The sequence below is a fragment of the Leptopilina boulardi genome, unplaced genomic scaffold (genome assembly GCF_019393585.1).
Source record: "Leptopilina boulardi isolate dan_hultmark-lab unplaced genomic scaffold, ZJU_Lbou_2.1 LbouV2_4, whole genome shotgun sequence".
Lineage (NCBI taxonomy): Eukaryota > Metazoa > Arthropoda > Insecta > Hymenoptera > Figitidae > Leptopilina > Leptopilina boulardi.
This window is the reverse complement of record NW_026137973.1, coordinates 783,798-790,012: the sequence shown is the minus strand read 5'-3', so window position 1 is coordinate 790,012 and position 6,215 is coordinate 783,798. Positions and strand designations below refer to the sequence as shown.

Here is a 6,215-nt window from a genome sequence, read left to right as displayed (position 1 = left end):
AAATGAGATTGCAATTCTCAACTTGTCGTGGACGAGCAACCAGTCATCCGAGTGGATTAAATAGATTCATTAATTTTGTACTCATATAACTTTTGCTATCGTATATATGTCAGTTTTGGACTGTCCCACAACGGATAATCTTATAATAAATAGCATCAGACCGATCACAAATTGTTATTACAGATCGTAAAGGACTAATTGGACATTATAATTTGCCAAATAAACGTATGCTTCAAGAATAGAGGATGCTGAAAATTCCCTATTCCCTGGAGCTTATGCTAAATGATAGTGATTAAATTTTAACCTATTCAGCAGTAATTGGTATCAACCAAAAGGAATGGAGCAAGCAGAAGATGTACTTTTTTTGCTAATAAAGAACTTTTGTTTATATATATTTATGTATATAAAATACAAAAAAGTAAGTGAACACGCAGGGATATAAAAGAGTTACAAATCCACAAAAGTCCATTTTGATGCTCTATGCAGGAACGCCTAGTCGGAAGGGGGAAGGGGCTATCCATCGAAACTGTGTGTGGGGGGGGGGCTTTTATACGAAAGCACTCCATATCACTTTATTTAAGATTTACCCTCTTGTTCGGCCCTTTCAACCCCCAACAAGACTCGTCCATTTCACTGCTTCGTTCGCTCCTTATACACCCGATTCTATATTGCGCCTCCACCTCTTGAGCATCTCGCTCTCTATTTTTAAGAGTGATCTTATTTATTTTTCGCTTCTTACGATTTTCAGAGAACAATTGTATATATCTTTTTATATATAAATCCGTTTCTTTTGATATAGGTACTTTTTTATATACTTCTATATACATAGATTTCCCTATATATAGTACTAAAAACTGGTAAATTTTCATTTTGTAAAAATTCTTTCTTCTTTTTTTATTTTGAATGATAATTTTAGCTAAATATATTAATAACACCGTCCGACAAAATTCAACTTTTTTTTCACACACGAAAAAATCAATGATTTTCAGAAACTAGGACCAAAAAAAAGATACCCGTGTTTGGCCGTTTTGTTAGATCAGGTCATTTTTTGCTTTTAAGGGTAAAAACAACCATTAAATGAAAGGTGATACGAAATCTTGTACAATAAAATAATTTTTTATGAAACCTGGTATCTCGAGGTTTTCCGGGTCGCTGATTACGAATCTGATGTCAGATTTTCAAAATTCAAAATGGCGGATCCAATATGGCGGTCGAAATTTATAAAAGTTCATCGAATTCACTTGAAACTTGTTACTTGAAGGTTTTTGGGGTCGCTGATAACGAATATGATGTCAAATTTTAATAATTCAAAATGGCGGATCCAATATAGCGGTCGAAATTTATAAATATTAATTATTTTTTATAAAACTTGATGTCTAGGGGTTTTTGAGGTCGCTGAGTACGAATCTGAAGTCAGATTTTTAAAATTTTAAATGTCACATTCAATATGGCGTTTGAAATTTATAAAAGTTCGTCGAATTCACTTGAAACTAGTTACTTGAAGGTTTTTGGGGTTGCTGATTACGAATTTGATTTCGGCTTTTCAAAATTCAAAATGGCGGATCCAATATGGTGGTAGAAATTTATAAATGTTATTATGTTATTATTATTATTATTATTATGTTATTATCAGCGACCCCAAAAACCCCTAGACACCAAGTTTTATAAAAAAATAATTAATATTTATAAATTTCGACCGCTATATTGAATCCGCCATTTTGAATTTTGAAAATCTGACATCATATTCGTAATCAGCGACCCCAAAAACCCCTAATTAACAACTTTCAAATGAATTAGTGAATTTTTATAAAAATTTCGACCGCCATATTGGATCCGCCATTTTGAATTTTGAAAATCTGACATCAGATTGGTAATCAGCGACCCGGAAAACCCCGAGATACCAAGTTTCATAAAAAATTATTTTTTTGTACAAGATTTCCTATCACCTTTTATTTAAGGGTTGTTTTTACCCCTAATACCAAAAAATGACCTGATCTAGCAAAACGGCCAGACACGGGTATCTTTTTTTTGGTCCTAGTTTCTGAAAATCATTGATTTTTTCGTGTGTGAAAAATCGTGTCGGACGGTGTAATAGGTATGGTATAAACAATCGCCACTAAAATTAAGAGTAGTTTTTTATCCACAATTCTTTTTTGAAATTTAAAATTTTCTTTTTGAATGTCAGAAAAATTTTTGTTTGAAAATAAAATCACATATATATATATACATAAAATCTTTAGGCAGATATATATATGTATAGATTCGATCCGGTTCTCATGCATCTTATTCGCATCTATTTATACTTCCATTTACCTGAGAGTAGACAGGCTGATATTCTTTTATATATATACATTTAAGAGGAAAGAAGAACTTCAAAGACGTGTAATCTTTTTGCAATTATGGAACATATACTATTTAGTGCTAAAACTAGAAAATTTACAATAATTAAAGAAAATAATTACAATAACTTGATAAAAAAAAATATAATTCCAATCAAAAGAGAAGAATATTATAATTACATTATACAATATCGAAAATATATATACTCGTATATATATATAATTATAAGATTGCTGTCAAGAATTATAATACATTATAAATCTGATAATCATATAATAATAATAATTCAAGTTTATATTATAAGAGAAGATTGAACGAGAGAATAAGTAATAATTTCATGAAAATGGCAATCTAAATGTGGCGCATATTATATATATATATATATATATATATATATATGATCCTTGTTTTTGTTTTGGAAATCTTTTTGCCAAGGTGAGAGAGAGAGAAGAAGAGAATATATAAAAAGGGATGAGAAAAAAGAAACAGAAACTCAGCTCGGGCAAAGGGAAACTAAAACTCATTTCCGCAGCATTAGCCAATTATTTTTTGCAAAAGGGTGTCGGTTGCCATTAGCTTCCCCTTTTTTCAAAAACATACCCAACCAAAAATTTCAGTATTATACCAGAGTTAACTACTGGCGCAGTACTGGTTCAGTATTGGCTGCCAAGGCTGGGCAGTCTGTACTGAACCAGTACTGGTGTTTTCATTGTATCAGTACTGGTGCAGTACCAACCTTCCAGTACTGGCAAACCAGTACTGAGCCGATATTGAGCCAGTACTGGTTCAAATAGATTTTCTTTTTGATTAATACTAGTTTACAAAAAGTTCTAGAGTGAACCTGATGAATCTTTTTATTTAAATATTTTGTTTATAAAAATTTTTTTTACTTTGATTTTATTTTTGAAAATTAAAAGGTATTTTATTTTGCTTTTTTGTGGGTAAAATTATTTAAACAAAAAGTTTCCTGAGACTAATTCCAAAACATTTTGCAATTTTTTTTTTTTTTATTGTTTTCAGATATGCGCAATAAACCAAAAACATTTTAAAACGATCAAACTAAAAATAAATAAATTTTTTTATAAAAAAATTAATAATTTTTAAAATAAAAATTCAAAAAAATTTTCTTGACAACACTTGTTAAATATTAAAAAAACAACTTTTATTTTCTTAAAAAAGTTTTTTTGGAAATTTATTTTGATGCAAATAATTAAAGTGAATAATAAAATAATTAAATAGCTAATTGTATAATTATATACATTATAATTATTTTATAAACATTTTTATTTTTACTTAACTGTTTTTATATATATTATAAAAACTTTGGTTTCATAATAAACATATTTTTATATTTTTTTTTTTGATATTTTTAAATAATAATTTGCAATATATATTATACTTAATAAAAAATAAAAACTCTTGGTGTTTTCGATTTTATGTATAATAAAATATTAATTAGTTAGTTGACTAATTTCAATAATTTTTTAATTTGTGTTGGGTTACTAAAAATTTCACACACTTTTTCCTGAAAAAAAAGTATTACCTGGAGCAGAGATTTCACTATTGCAGTGAAACTTATCTCTGTTACAGTTAAAGCTTTCTTTTCGTATACAATAAATTACAAAACTGCCAGTACTCGGACAGTACTGAACCAATACTGGTGCCAACTCTGGTAGCCAATACTGGTAAAATGTTATCATCCCAAAGTTACGCCAACTCTGGCGCCAATACTGGGTGCCAGTACTGCGCCAACACTTGTCAGTACTGCGCCAGTACTGCGCCATTAGTAAATTTTTGATTGGGTATATATACATAACTCCTAGATGGGTCTTGATGTGATAAATAATTTTTGATCATGTTTTATACAAAGATCTATACAGTATAGATGATTCTTTAGGAAAAGATTCTTTAGATGATGTTCCTTTAAAAAATGTTCTTCTGCTCAATGAAATCGTTTTTGCTAACCTTCAGCAATAGTTAGGTCCAACCAAATGCGGTGCTTACTAACATGTGTTAAATTTGCAAATTTATATATGCAGTGTATATATATACACTGTTAAAAATTTTTGACCGAAATTTTATACAAAAGTGTGTGAAGCAATTATCACATACAATTTTTTAAATTTACAACACATTTTTTGAAATTTAATACAAATTTTTTGATTTAAATTTTAAATACATTTATTTAGAATTTCAAACACTTTTCTTTAAATTTAATATAAAAATTTTATCTAAAATTTCATACACTTTTAATTGAAATTTCATACATTTTTGTTGGAAACTTCATATACTTTTATATGAAATTTCATAAATTTTTGTGTTGAATTTCATACACTTTTATTTGAAATTTCATACATTTTTGTGTTGAATTTCATACACTTTTATTTGAAATTTCAAAAATTTTTGTATGAAATCCAAAATATTGTTATCTTAAGTTTAAAAATTATTGTTTGAAATTTTATACATATTTGTTTAAAACTTCACATACTTTTATTAGAAATTCTGTTTATTTTTATTTGGAATTTCAAACATTTTTATTTTAAATTTCAAATTTTTTGTCTGAAATACCGTACATTTTAATTTAATCTTTTAAAAATGTTTTGTACTTTTTTCAGAATATTTTTTTCGCATTAAACGGGCTATTTCAAATGAAATGAATTAGAAACATATAGTTTTAAAATGTTTATTCACCATATTTATTTAACAAACTTACAGTACATAAGGACTTGACAATTTTCAAGTAAAAATCTCAGCAAGACAAAAATCTTAATTTAGTTATAAACATTACACCTTGATTAAAAATTTTCAATTTTTATAAATTATATACGACGCTTAATTTATAATCAAAGTTAGGTATTTTTACTCAATCCTTCCTTTTGTTCCTTGTTGCTGAATTTATATTCATAAATCCCTGAAAAAGATTATAACTGTAAATATATACAGGATATATAATAGAAAAACATGCTTTTATCCAAAAATGCAGTCTTACCTCTGAAAAAATTCCAAGATTTTCTTCAATTTTTAGGATGGCATAACCAAATACATAATATAAGCAAATAACAAAGAATTCCGTATTTTCATCCTATAATAATTGACCTGAAAATTTAAGATTCAATTTATTAGATGTAAAGAAATAAAAAGAGTTAAAAGGTTAAAAAAACCTAAGTTATGCTGAAGTATGATAAATCGAAATTCTATCAAATGAATTATTATTATTATTATTAATTTTATTTACCTTGATTATGTAGTCCTTTAATTTACTTAATTTAATTTACTTTTTTAACTCACTTCAATAATTTTTATTTTAAACAGTTTTAACGCTGGTTCAATCAGTATATTCTTGGGCAAATGCTCAAGAGCAACTGACGCTGAGAGGGCCTTTCTGAGTAAAGTCTCTCAAAAAAATTTACAATTTTCCAACATTTCCTGTGAATATTCCAAACCGAAAGAATTCACAAACTTTTAGTCTAAACGAATCTATAAGAAAAAAACTAGTACCGAAAAACTCATAAAATAGGTCCTCTTGAAATAAGAAACCCCTATAGGTGGTCGCATCCTAAGACGAACCAGATGTGCGCGAATCCTTTTAAAACGAGAAAATATTTCAAATATTTTATATATTTATTGTAGAATGAAAAATTTTTACTATAGAGTATAAAATCTTTTCTAAAACTAAATAATTTTTGTAGTGTTTATTTACAATTTTCATCATAACTTAAAAATGTGATTTTGTGCTTTTAACATCATTTGCATTGTACACTGAAATAAGTTTTCTTAATTAAGAACAAAAAATTATTTTTGTTAACTTTATCTGTTTGTTAAACAAATTAAATTGTACTTTCAAAAGATGATTATGAACATACGTTAGCTTATTT

General features: G+C 27.3%; 1 long non-coding RNA gene across 1 annotated transcript; it reads right to left on the bottom strand.

Annotated features, from left to right (window-relative positions):
• Positions 1-5,138: 5,138 nt before the first annotated feature.
• On the bottom strand, positions 5,139-5,807 carry LOC127289173 (uncharacterized). Its single transcript, XR_007844132.1, has 3 exons — positions 5,576-5,807; positions 5,330-5,436; positions 5,139-5,251 (listed from the first exon to the last, which is right to left on the bottom strand). It is a non-coding gene; the product is annotated as an uncharacterized LOC127289173 (long non-coding RNA).
• Positions 5,808-6,215: the final 408 nt, after the last annotated feature.